The 14,607-nt window shown below is 36.3% G+C and overlaps 1 protein-coding gene across 9 annotated transcripts in view; it reads left to right on the forward strand.

Moving 5' to 3' along the window:
• LOC102234462 (protocadherin-15-like) overlaps positions 1–14,607 on the forward strand; it is a 175,772-nt gene that overhangs the window by 31,931 nt on the left and 129,234 nt on the right. Inside the window, exon 1 of one of the 9 annotated variants that reach the window (XM_023327530.1) lies at positions 4,071–4,298. The exons of the other annotated variants lie outside the window; for them this stretch is intronic. The gene's annotated coding sequence lies outside the window, so the exon portion shown is untranslated. Of the gene's footprint in view, positions 1–4,070; positions 4,299–14,607 lie in introns of those variants that run through there. 9 annotated transcript variants of the gene reach the window in all.

Genomic DNA, 14,607 nt, shown 5'->3' on the forward strand with positions numbered 1-14,607 from the left:
AAAAAAAGAAGTATTTTTTCTGCAAGCAAGTCATTTTTGAAATCCTTAGACTCATGCATATTCTCACTTCATTGGTTTGTCAGTTGTGTTGCTTCAGTTAATTCTGCAAGTTTCTTACTGATTTGAATATTTTAATTGTAATGACAATATATGATATTACGTAACAAGCCACCAATACTTCTTATAATACAATATGCTTATTTTTAAGTGGAGGATAAGCCTCGCTGTAACAGCCACTTTCGTAACATTGTGGGTTAAGAGGCAGAAGATTAGGAAGTGCTGTTTATGACGACTATAGAGACATTGTTTCTGGGGATAATCAGATTTAAGACTCTTTGGCTCTCCATATCACTTCATTTCTTAATTTCTCTTCTGCTTGCACACATACAAACCCACATGTTGTCTTGGTGGCTTCTCTCTCCCTCCACCCACTTTTTCTACTGTCCTCTTCCCCTCCCAGTTACTTGCCTGCTGTCTCAGTCGCTCTGACCTCTCAATATCACACAAGCTGTCAGTGCCGAACTATTGATGTCCCCTGACACTTAAACGACTCAGACACCCCAGCATTGCCATTTGCACAGAGATAATTTTAATCTTTTATAGTGGGGCTGAGGGGAAGCAGGGGAGCTCTGTGCAGTCCAACCAGGTCAAAGCTGAAAACACTGGAGCCCTAAACACAGCTCTGTGTGCTGATATATGTCACTGTTAGACTTTGCACTTTTAAATGGGTAGTTTATTTAACAAAGGAGGCAATCGGAAGACCACTCCTACAGTTTGCTGGTAGATAGAAAGTTGGCTAATTAAAAATTCCGACACAATCACTGACTTGCAAAAGTTTTAATGTTTGCACAAATATTTAGATTATTATGGTGAGAAGAATTGCACACACTTGAGGATTTATTTGTTCTTTGGGAGCAAATGATGAAGTTTAGTTCACATGACCCAGAGAGTTACTGATGGAAAATTATTTGTCGTTACGCCTGTCTGCTCAAAAATCAAGTGATTTTTTCCAAAATTTTCACAGATATCGTGTCCTATATTTTCAGTTGTGTTCTTATCAGTAAACCTATACTATTTATTATTCTTAAATATGGTGGGACAATTAGAAACATACATTATTTTCTTTTATCACTGAATTAAATGAATGAGTAATGAAATTATCCTGCATATAGCCCTTAAAGTGCTACAGTGCAATTTTTGCCTCTGCTTTTGCAGCTTTCAGCTCTTTCGGTTTTTGTGTATGAAGGTGTTGGTTTGCCCTTCCATGTGTGTGTGTGCGCACACTCCCGTTGGGTAGCCTGAAGGGAGCTCGCAGGCAGTGAGTTTGGGGACTAAATGGCTGAGTGCATACATTCAGTCCAGGAAAATGAAGCTTCAGAAAGAAGAATTGCTCCATTTGTCCAGAAAGAAAATTCAAGATAAAACTTGGATTTATGGTATTGCTCGTATCTTTTTTGGCTCCAGGTTTTCTTGTGTGGGAATTTGCGGCATTTGTTGCTAGTGCTTTGATGAGGATGTCCTTAAGAATAGGGTTGCATTTGAAAGAGAAATGCTATGGTAGCAGAAAATGAGGTTTCGATTTAAAGTGGAAGTATTATGTATTTTCCAGAGAGTGCCACTTAGCACAATAGAATTACTATGTTACCTTGAGTAGTTATAAAAACGCTGTATTTATCAAACATCCTTTAATTCTCCTGCCATCCTAAGAGGGTTTGAGTGGACCCTCTGCGCGTTTTGCAAGTTTTTTTTTTTAAACTTTTTGTTGTTTTGGGGACTAACAGCTGATAGGACACCTCCATTACATCCCCGTTGTCTGACCGTGACATTTACCTCACTCTTGACAGGTATGGGTCTTTTTCCATCATTGTCCAACATTTGGCTCCATCCAGTTCCTCACCACTTTTGGTCCTCTCTGACCAAAACACACTGTCCCTTATTACCAGTTTGTTGTGTCAACTACGAAGCTTGTGTCAAACTCCATGCAACATGTGGCTTTCATTCAACAGTTGAGAAACTTTTTTTTCAGGATGTACGGGAGTAAAGGGTATGCTTTTGACTTTCAACAACTGAAAAGTATTTTTTTCTATTAAATCGTTGTAAATATTAAATTGAATATGCATTGAGATGAGGATTTTCTTTCTCTCTTATCTCAGAAACAGATTTTAAAGAGAAAAACAAATGGAATAAAGTTTATTGTTTGCATTTAGCTGTTTATGTAAACATTATTAGCCTTGGCGCATAGACTGCAGCTATTTGAAAAGCAATATCATGAATATTAATACACATATCAGTTGCTTGTTAGGAAATTAAATTAGACGAATGGTAGAAATTATTAACACACATTATTCCCCTTGCTTGTTTCTTTCTCCACTCAACTTATTAGATGATAAAGCTTTGCTTGCAGGTATATACATTCAAATGTACATTATCAGTCAAGATTCAAAATACAACACACATTATGCATCAAAATCAAGTTACATATGTGAATGTGATAATTTTTTAATAAAAAAAAGGATTAGATATGTATCTGCTTCTCTGTGGAGTGTTAACCTCCACCTAGAAACTCATTTACTATGTATCTTAAGAAATAAAGGTGAGACAGAGAGTTAAGGGTTGTAGAATGGATTTGAGTGTGTTATTAGGTAGTTTTTTGCAGTAAAGCCTTTTCTTTCCACCCTGAATGAGTGATGACAAGCAAAGGTAAGTGATTTAACCTGGTCTGGCCTAAGATCTGAACTTGTATGATTTTGAAATATTTATGTGAAAAAAATAATACTAAGGAAATAGTAAAGCAAATATGCAACCTATATACAATAAACAAAACACCTTGTTTTTTTGGACAAAAGTAGACACTACTCCTGCTGCTGTTCTTAAACAGAAACGATACTCTCAACAAGCCCATGGTCTTGAATAATACATGGGAATTGAAGCACATTAATTCAATGAAGATGCAGTTTAAACCTCCAAATGCTTGTAAGCGAGGCTGTTTGTTAAGATTCTCGCTGTTCCCAATGGACAGGAAGGAGCGTTCATTACAAATTATTCATGTTTTATTTGGAACAGCTTTTAACACCTCGCAACAGTTTTCTCTACACGGTTTGACACAAAGGCTGCCTTCTTTCAAATTCACTGTCAAAGTTTAGGCTTGTTTTTCTTCTTTCTTTTGACGATATTGATGATATGTAGAATGACTGTTTCGCCAGTTTGTAGTGAAAACCCAGTTGCTTTTACAATCGTAGTTATGCCCATCTGTTCACAACAATTACAACTGTACACTGTGTCATGACTCTTCGTGGCAATTTAATTTCCATGAGTCGGATGGCTGTGACGCTCTGTCCTTGTGTTAAATTTCATTGTCCTCTCTGTGTCTCTTTTTATTTAGCCTTTTAAATGGATGCAGGTGAGTTAATCGGATGAAATAAACCCCCATTTTGGGATTAGTAGTTATTTAACTGTCAGAGGAATTCTCTAAAAATTGCATTGGTGTTTCCAACAGCTTTGAGAACAAGACCTCCATCTGTTTCTCTTATGTAGGAGCTGTTCTATTAAATTGGACTATTTTGCAATCATTAGTCGAGACTTAATTAGCACGGTAGCTAATTATACCATATTGATGTAGAGTTTTCTCTCCCCCCCAACCGCTCACCTCCCATCCTGGTTAAGCTGTAGGGAATAAAGGCCTAGGCTTTGTTGTAAAGTGACAGGTGAATTATAGCAAACTGCCTCCAGTGGTATTATATCTAAGCTCCGCTCCAGCTGGTGCGGGCAGGCTCGACTAATGGATTTAACTCTGAAATAATTGACAGCTGTCGGTGAAACGCTCTTATTCTTGACCCCCAGAAATTCCTTAGCAGTTGGGGGAGAAAGTTGCGAATTTCGACTGTCAAGAGTGGATTTCGATGACTTTTCACACTGAGCCGCTCGGCGAGACATTCTGTCGAATTATAATCTTTCTCTACACGCGGTGGGCTGAAGCATATCAGGCGGATACGGTGGAAGGAGGGGCTGCGGAGCTTTAACCGGGCTCACCTTTCCTGACCGCTGTAATAAGATTACCTGACGCACACGTCATGACAACAGAGACGGACAGACGCAGGGAGCGGGTTACTCCATCCGTGCTATTAGAGACCGTCTACATCAGCCTGGTGGATTGTTACTGAGTCTCCGCGTGTTGGACTGAGGACGCTGGTAGCGAAACGCTGATGAGCTCCTGTGCGGAGGCTGTGGCTCTATCGCCAGCAGTTACTCGTACCTCCTTTGCCAGTTTTTTGTTGAGCATACTTCTGAAGTTAAACATGGTAAGACACCTATTTTTTCCCCCCTGCTTTTTGAGTAGCCGTCGCGGTCTGCAGTAAGCGGTTCACGACACTATTGGTGCTTGTCTCTTCCATCATTACCAGTGCTTGCAGTGTATCTCCGGCTGTGTAATGATGAACCCATTTGTCAGGTTTCCCATAAGTCTCTCCCAGGTCTGTGCCGTTCATTTCTGGAGGCAGAAGTATCCAAACACTAATTAAAAGCATCAGCACTCTCTGGATTATCCAAAGATGATACAGGCTATTATGATACCGAGAGGAAAGTGTTTGGATCCACACACTGTATATGATTTTTTTAATATTTGTGTTAGAAAAAGCTGTATAAATGTGCTTTTTCTTTTTTGAAAGTTTAAAGAAAAAAGTGTACGATGAAGCATCATGCAAAATAACTTATTCTGGAAGTAGTCCAGCGACGGAGAAAAATGCAGGTAATTATACAGTGAGGGACCTCTACAAAGTTTTCTAAGGGGCGGCCAGATGGTGTCCGCTGATATTGTCGGAGTGGCACACTAATAGCATAAGCCAGAAAAAAAAAAGTAGCTATGGCAAGTTGGCAACACAGCATATGCAGTCATGTTGGTGAATATCACAATAATGATATGATGAGAATACATGAATACTTCTGCTTGGGGTTTATTGCAAATACAGACTCAAGATTGTGTGTATTCTATTCAGCTAGTGGAATAAAATTAAATATTTCTGTCTCAACAACATGGTTTTATTGGGAAAGTTGTATCTTCCTACATTAATTATTTTAGCAAGGAAAGCGCTTACACATAGTTCCAAAATGACTTTATCAGGAAACTTAATTTCCTTAAAATGCCCGATTTTCTGGTGCATAAATAACAAACGTGTTGCTGGCATATAGCTGAAAAACGTATCATGATATAAAGCACTTAGGCTACACTCTGAATAGTAGAAAAACATAGCGTGAAATGAAGTTAAAACTTTGTGCTATAATGTAATCTATTGCTTTATTTTGAAATTATTATTGATATAACAAAGACTTTTAGAGGCTTATTTTGAGACGCAACTCTAAAAACAGGGATTTGCTGTTGTGGGAGTTTCACTGTAATGAGAATTGGTAAAAATACAAATTTTGCATATTTAACATGCCTTTTTGTTTTATAGAGTGATGCACCTACCTGTAGCTAGCTGATATTAATTGATTAGTTAGTCAGACTGTCTGCTCTTGTAGCTAAATTTCAGTCAGCTAATTTACAGCCATACTAAAAAAAATAACTCGGCAAAAAACAGACATGCAACTCAAAGTTTGCCAACTTCACTTTCAATAGAGTTGTCTTACAAAAGTGATAGTTTCCAGACCTTGTCAATAGTCATGGGACTGTAAAATCTTCTGAATGTTCAAATTTCTCTTTGATTTATGGAAGAGAAATTTGGAATAGGTAACAAACTCAAAACACCCAGAGAAAACTGGTCACAAGTTTTGACAATAAGTAAAATAACTTGGGTCAGTATGATGTAAAATGTATGTAGCTTTGAAGCCGTGATTATATTAAACTATGGCATACATATTTACCAGAAACTGGATTTTGCCTCATGGACAGTTAATTATAATATTCAAAACTGTAAAAGACTGACAGTGAAACTTATGGATATCTCTCTTAGTCTAACACTATCCTTGCAATAGCATGATGAAAGGTTTTCTGTAAGGATGCTGTTCAGCGTATGACTTTTAGACCTTAAAAGGTATAAAAGCAAGAGGAAAGACTATCAAGTGAACCTTGAGCTACTGTTACCTCAGTGTTTCTTTTCAGAAGCATCTTACAAGTTAGATTAAGCAATTAACACATATTCATTAAAATAATTGAAGTAAGATCTTGTATGAAAACTAAAGATTCACTTTTAATTAAGACTGACCTGAGCCGACAGCTGAAATAGCTGAAATATTTTTAAAAGTGTACAGTGAAATATACGTACAATATCTATGTTGTTAATTAACATTTCAGTCCAAAAGGATTTGCATGTTTTAATTACCTATAAAGTGTTTCTAAATATCCTCAAGGCAGAGAGTTGTGTATTCTAACTGATTTTGAATGTAAATTATTTAGATTTCAATTAAGTGCTAGTTTGCAAAATTTGACAGTATTGTAAATGGGCTTGTGCTTTTGTTGGTTTACAATATTACTTAAAGTTACCTTAACCGCAGTTAAACTGCTGTTGCAGAAGCTGTTTTAGGTCATGCATATTTTTGAATTACATTTTCAAAAATGTAATTCAAAACTTTTTGAATTACATTTCAAAATGTTGTTGAATTACATTTCAAACAATTATTAAACCACCACTGCAGTCAAAGGTTCCTACTTGTGTTTGTGTTGTTAACACTGTAAGGTGTGTAAGATGCTTAATGATCAGCTCAGTTCTGGCGTACAGTCTCAACAAAACCCAACGCATGCATAAATTGTGACAAGATTTAAATCAGGATCTTACACTTTGCTTTTTTTCTGCATGGCAGTGTTTATTTATATGAATATTTTTCAACAAGATTCAGAATTTTTACTTTTAGGCATTCCTGCAAACAAAACACCATTACTGCTGATAAGTACTTTAGGAACGATAACACTAATATAAGATCCTTATTGCTATGATGAACTGCAGGCAACTCAAATGGCTTCTGTTTAAGTATTAATAGAGTTCACAGAAGGGATTATGAAATACTCGCATAACTCAAGTGAACCTGAGTGGAATAGATGTTAAATTATCTTTCAACGAAAGAGTGCTTTGTTATACTCATCAATGAAAGATGAGCAAAGACTGTAATGTGTTTGACAATATAGATGACTGTGAAAAAGAGACAAATCACCTTGTGGCTCTTGCTGGCTAAACCTGATGTACAGTTGTACATCATTTTCAAATATAAGCCATATTTTAAAAGTGTAACACTGCTGCTCGATATTAGACATTTGCAAGCTGTAGCAGTTGTCAGTTTTAGGGAGTTTACTTACATTCAGGTTCTACCACTCTGAAATGTATGCTTCAAAGTGGTGGATGCAAGTGTGTGTAGGGGTGATCATGAGATTCTAATGATCCGATCTTTATTATTGCTTGAGGGATAGAGCTGGAATGTAAACAATGAAGTTGGGAGTTGCACATTCCTACTATCTAACTTTTATATCAATTATCCCCAGGTATCACTAGATAAATAATTTCAGGATAAGTATAGTGACTGTAAATTGCACACACATTTGCATCATGAAGAATACATTTCACTCTGAAGAGGCACTGATCAGATCTTCTTGGCTGGAATGTTTGTCAAATTTGATTTGCATATCCCAAATTTAGCAGAAGACTAAGTTCTGAATTTTGTTTTCCTTCCTTTTCTGCCGTGAGAGCTTCTTAGTTATTCATGTTAGGAGTAGAGGTGATTTCATGCCACATGTGTGAGAAACGGTTACCATAATACTAGGTTTTAACAATTATATTAAAACAACAGCCAGACTATTTTGGAGCTGATGTCTTTAAACTACCTTTAATGTAGTTTGCGTGACTGAAGCAGTCTGTGTGAATTCCATGGAGCTGTTAATCTTAATAGCACTGGTGTCCTTGAGCATCATTTAATTATATTCTTTGATAAAATATGTTTTGGTATTGACTATTAATAGAAACATATAATGCAAATTAATCATCATAAATTAAACTCTGATTTAAAGCGATTACTATCATGTATTTTTGCTTCAATCTAAGTCTATTTTAAAGAGAGGTGTTGTGTGAAACATTTAAAGAATCCCCAGTAGAAACTTAAGTGGATGACAGTGAACATAGAACAAGTGCTGGTGGATACTTGCACTGCGTTCTGTTTCCTTCCAAAGTTGCAATTTGGATCTAGAAATGGCATCTCTGTCAGTAGTTCTCACTGACCAACTAACTACCAAAAGCAATAGATGGGGGGGGGGGGAAACTGAATTTTTTATCATAGCAACTCTTAATCAAACAGTAGTTATACAATGCTATGGGAAGTAACATTTCAATGCACTTTTACAGCTATCACAATGTTTCAAATCCACTGCAGTCAGGTCTAATTGTGAGGTGTTTGTTGGAGAGAATAGTCTAACATTTCCACTTGGAACTGAGAAGACCTTCCTATTTGTGTTTTCAATTTATAGCTTAGAAAATGTGACTTTTGGAACAATATGAAATACATAAGTAAAACCCATCCTTTAATCAAACATGTAATGAATATGAACTATTCTTTTATTTTGTTATTTTTTTAAACTTTAATGATTTAAAAAAAATAACTGGATGAAATGCATCAAGCTGGAAAAAAAAATAAGGTTTTGTTTTCTCGTTATCTGTTCACTTGTTTTTCTGTAAAGAACATTAATTACTATATGAAGGGTTCCAGAGCTGCAGGGTGTCAGTTGTTATGATTGTTGCCTTGCAGTAAGAAGATGGTGGGTTTGAATCACAACTGGAGTTCTTCTGCATGAATTTTGAATCTTCTTTCTCTGCATGCATGGGGACTTTACAGGTACTCTGGTTTTTCCCAAAATCTAACTACGTTTTGGAGTGCATGCCTGTATGATTCATTTTTTATTTTTTTGTCAAACATGTCTCTTTATCTCTTCCTATGATGGACCTGCCCAAACCTGTCCAAGGTGTGTACACTGCCTCTTGCCCTATGATGGCACCCTAATCATTGCAACCCCCAGCATACTTTGGACTGTCTTAGGAAATATCATTTCCTTTAAGATTGGTCTTGCATTCCTGTGCTTTGCTTGACTTCATTTTCAACATCTCATACATTCTAAAAACAACTAATTTTGAGTCTTCCCCAATCTGTACCAGCATCCACACTAAAGCATGCCGTTTGTGAGTGCAACATGGTAGCACTTATGTATAGTGTGTCTGCTGATTTTTTTGGTGCATCTCAAACTCACCCTTGAAAACTAGAAATATTTTCACCTTTGAAAGAAGTAAAGAACCAAGATGAATTATTAAAATGGGATTTCATCAAAAGAAAAAGATTTTTTATTTTTTTTCCCAGGACATCCCTGTCATAACTTAATAATCACTCGGAAAATATGATTTCATTCACACGCACAACGGAAACTTTTGGACAGCTTCTCAGTATTATTTGATAAGAGACTCGTGGGTAGTGATGCCTGAAATGATTTGGACCCAAGTGCATAGTGAGAAGCTGAGGAGACAGGCACAACTGCAGTGTGCTTTCTCTCTTTTTTTCCCCCTTCCACCTCATCCGTGGTGTTTCAGTTTCCACTGATGGTATTTCACACATTAAGAAGAGATGCTGTGGGTTGTAAGCTTGCTTTGTGATTTACTGCCAACCTCTCTGTTTTCCCATGTGGGGAAGGGCAGATACTGCACAGCAAGACCACCATTATCAGATCAGCAGCTCAGTGTCAGATATCAGAGGTAGTAAACTCTCCATTTCATCTCTACCACCTGTAGAGGAGTGAAATGGATGGAATCCAAATGGTAACTATTTGCAGGAAACTAGTATATCATGCTGCTCTGATAATGAAAATGACAATGTGGTCATATCACCAGAAAGTGACAATAATGCTTGAAAACTTCTACTTTAATCTAATGCAGCAACTTCTTGGTTAGGATATATTTTCTTTTGTTGGTTTAAGTTTAGTTTGCTTCTCTTGCTCTTCTATTGATGTGTGTCACTTTCACACTACAGTTGTCCTCATACATATTAGTCATAGTTTTCATTCTGTGTGCCAGTACAAATATAGTATAATAACTAATCAAATAATGAGGTAAATTTTCTCCTTGATCATGAGATTTAATTAATTAAATGTAAACCAGATTGAGTTTAATGGTCTTGTCACTTTAATCACTATGTGGGACTTGGTATTAAAGGACATAATCCCAACTGGGCATGGGCCGGTTACTGATTTCAACGTACACCATGATGTGAAAAAGTCACAGTTTCAAGACCACTAAAATGTTCCACCATATGGTTTCTGCTGTGTAAGCTGTTTTTGTGTAGGTGTGTGCGGGGGTGCGTGTGTGATTGTGTGTCTGGTCAAAGATAAGGTGTAGGTCAAGTCCCATCGGTCGGATGCAGCTAGACATTACAGTAATAAAAAGATGACTGGGGTCGTGCACTGTAACCTGATTTGTCCTAGCTATTATAGCAGTGGAAATGCAGTTAGATGTAAACTTTATCAGTATATCCTGATTGTGTTATGTGCCACAAGTCAAGCAATCAAGTATGAACACAACCACAGGAGAAGAAAGAAATTTCAGCATCATACCTCTGATCTAAAAACAGCTTCCAAAGATGGTAAAAGTTGGCTACGACTATGGAGATTTTGGTGATCAATGACTGTAAAGTTCCAGTTAAATTCACCTAATTTTTTTTAGAACAGCAGTGGCTTTGACAGGAACTAGTCATGTCAAAGTGTTAAGATCAGCCATCAAAGCATGGTAAAGAAAATGCAAAAAACACATTTTACAGCTGCAATCGTGATACCTCAAAACCATGAACTTTTTACTGAAGGTTATCATACCGTCATAATTTCTTACCAGTCCATGCCTGATCCATTTCTTTTTTAATATTTGTTTTAAGTTGATATCAGTGTTTGATCTCTTGATTAACCTTTAGGAAGTATTGATCTTGAACAAAGCCAAGTTCTAGAAACAAAGAATTCCAGGGGAAATGCATCAAATGTCACAAGACTGTGTTGAAGAACAAATGGTGTTGACTGTGGCCAATTATTAGTTTACTCAATATTGAGTGTATTTCTTTACACCAAAAGAAGCTGAGCAATAAAAACTGTAATTGAAAGTTGAGCTGAGGCCATTTGCATTATTTATTTGTTTGTTGTGACTTTATTCAAGCTGAGTGTTCCAGCTGTGTTGACTGGAGGCCTGCTGGCTTTACATCTGTGGTTTCTGTCACCACTGCAGAAATTATTTTTGATCAAATGCTTCAAATTTTGTAGCGTACATCAGCATCAGCTAAGCTTTTTCGAAGGTGTTCGTCACCATTATATTCAAATGTGAGCAAATGTGACGCAGTAATCAACACCGTGCCATTAAACATGTTTGTACAACCAAGAGATTATGAATTGCTTATTATTGCAATTGGTTACATGAGTGCAGCTCCAGTTATGCTTAAGTCAAGTTGACTGGACATATTTCAAGATGGACACAATAGAAGGCCACCTAGGAATAAAGAGCAAAACTCAACTCAAAGACATCAGTAAATAAAGCTTTCTAGAAAGGTTTGAAATCTTTTCATCACTTCTATGCTGTTTGATTTCTAAAACAAAAAAATCTCATACCCAGAGAAAATAAATTACTTACAGGACATTGATCCTATAAGCTCATGCTCCCCAATGATAGCACAAAAAGATGTGCTGATGATTAATTGCAAAATTGTTTAGGCTCTTACTATGTATCAGACCTTCTACTTTCGATAATCTTAACTGATTGTTGCTAAGCACAGATGCGATGAGTTGTTTGAATAGATATTCAACTCATTTAAAAGCCTTGTGTAGTGAGAATTACAGGCCTTAACCTCTCAACTTAAATTCCTTTCTTTTTAGTGTTTTAACTAAAAAACATAAAGCATGCCCCCGTGATTCATTTTGTGTTGGTGCCCAAAGGTATATCAAATAAAACAATAGATCAATAAATGTAAGTACATTTGAAATGTAAGTAAATGGATCAATAGATTGTAAATTATGACTGATTGCCTTTAGTATGAGTTTAATAATGGGGAGCTTATTTTTAACAGTAGCATTTATGTTTGCAGGACTGAGTGAGCCATATTTATTTAGCTGCCTTTTGTTGTCACCTTCATACTAATCGCAACAACAACCACAAAATATTGCAATGAAATTTTAAGTCCACATCAGAGATCCCTGGAATAGACCAACAACATAGATGGGTTTGGTCAGAAACTCCTAATATCAATCAGTTAGAAATGTTGTATTCACAAACCTGTGCCAATACTTGGAGTCATTACAACATAAGATTACATTTCTAAATCTCAATTAAAATAAAGAAGCGAGTACATATGAGCTGTTTGTCATGATTAACATGGTATGATTTTCAAACTGCAACATCTGTAAAACAACCATAGTGTAAATACCTGATGGCATCTTCTGTTGTCTTGGTCTTGTTTGAGCTTGGTTGAACTAAAAGAGAGGGGTACTAAGAAAGATTCAACTAACACAATTCTCATTTACATTTAATTCACGTGAAATTCAGATGGGAAGCTTTTTTTTTTTAATGCTTTTAGAACCTTTTCTAAAAGCATTAAACCTTTTCTAAAAGGTTCTAAAAGCTTTTTAGAATAGTCTAAATAGTCACTGACTATTTTAGAGTAGTCTAAAATAGTCACTGACTCCTCTGGATATTACTCACAAGCTGCACTGGCATAATGGACACATTTCAGTATGTTTTTTTATGTTACAGGAAAGTGTGGACTGTACTGCAGTGTGTCTGACTTGCCATTTAAACATGGTTTTAATTCCTGGCAGGTTCTCAGTATTGAAAGGGCTTTACAATAAAATAAATTGAGTTCTGTGAACGTTCAGGCTATGCTACAAATCTATATGGCACAATGCAGCTGCCAGATAAAGATTTTTATTTGAAAAAGATTGCTTGTGTACAGTTGTGCTGACCTTGGAAAACATTGTAAAAAATATATTTTTTCATTTCTTTGTAATTGTGATTTTCTGAAGCGTTTTTTTTTTTTGACAAAACATTTTATTGCTCCCATGTCTGTCTGCCTGTGCTTTTGGAATTACCATACCTTTATGTGCTAAACCCCCAGACAGAACCTTGTGACAGTCACGGCTGTGCTGTGATTAAATGGGGTGAAAGTCAGCTTATTGGAGCGACAGATTACTAAAAGTCAAAAGAAATCCTTTGTATTGTATCAGCTGCATGTGTTTAAAACCATGTGGTTAAGTGGTTTCTATTGTGCAAAGCGGCGCGCCTTGTGACATGGATAGGTCATTGTTGATGCTAAGCAGATGCAGTTCGGTCATGGACTTGGCTCAGTGAGGGTTTAGGGAATTATGGTGTAGTCATGAGATGACTAAGGCTGCAGGATTAGAGCCTTTTAGATCTGGGTCTGATTTTCCCGTCCGAGAAAGTGGGAGATTTAAAGCACTACCAAGTTCTGTTGACATTGGATGCAGTAGCTGAACAAATTGACTTATTCAGTGTTTGTTTAAACATGCCTCTGACCTCGGTACCATATGAATGTATTTTCTTATGTGTACAGCATATAATCTATAAGTGTTATCTTAGACGTTCAACCTAATCTCACTCCTTTGTTTTACTAATGTCATAATTGTGTTTTGTCAGTCTTAACTAGTTGTGATTTTTCTGTTCTGTTTCTCTGACTCCCGTAAGTTTAATATGCTGTGCTTGATTTGTGGGGATTGTCATGGCTCTGATTTCATCCCTGTTTTAACTAATCAACTTCATTCATTCTTTATCATGTAGTCTGACCAACTGCTTCAAAGTAAACCATCAAATGAAACACACTTCCATTTCCTGTAATTGAGAACATAATTGACACCTTGGCAACAACTGTGATTCTACTTTAATTTGGCTTTTGTCTATTCAGTTTTTACACAAACTGCTTTTACACAAGAGATTAAGATGAGACTTTCCAAACACATTCATCGCTACAAGTTAGGATATACTACAGGTTAAAAAAAATGTGCTGCGACAATTGGCTCTAATTTAAGCTACAAAATGGTAAAGCTAAGACATATGGATCTGCATAAACCTCTTAAGGACAAATTCAGCCTTTAGTAATTAGATTAGACAGTCTTACCTAACAGACCAACAAATTTAGGTAATTTCATTTAGTGTCATTATGAAGATGTGGGTATTCAATTTTGTATATAATTTTAAGAAATGGAAGATGATCAACAGAAGTACTTCAATTCATCATATAAATGGGTCAGATTTAAGCAGTTAGGCAAATTTTAATCTGTAGATTTTGGCGGGATGATGATTGAGTAGATAAACTGAAAAGCACATGATTGATTCATCTTATGATCTTGAATTAAAAGGCTCTACTTAAGAAAAAAAGTGTGTAACATTTTTTTATATAGCATGCTTCTCAGACAGTGCTTTATTTACAAAGGCAGAGCATAAAAATGAAATATCAAGTACTAGTGAATAACAACTCCCTAACTATGATTACAAACTTGATTTGTTTCCAGGCATTGCTTTGTAGATTCATAGAGAAGTTTTAATGTTCTGCGGGAACAAGGGGTGTGATAACACATCCAGCTCACAACATGAGATGATGCACAATATTAGG

Source organism: Xiphophorus maculatus, chromosome 22 (assembly GCF_002775205.1).
Source record: "Xiphophorus maculatus strain JP 163 A chromosome 22, X_maculatus-5.0-male, whole genome shotgun sequence".
NCBI classification, from domain to species: domain Eukaryota; kingdom Metazoa; phylum Chordata; class Actinopteri; order Cyprinodontiformes; family Poeciliidae; genus Xiphophorus; species Xiphophorus maculatus.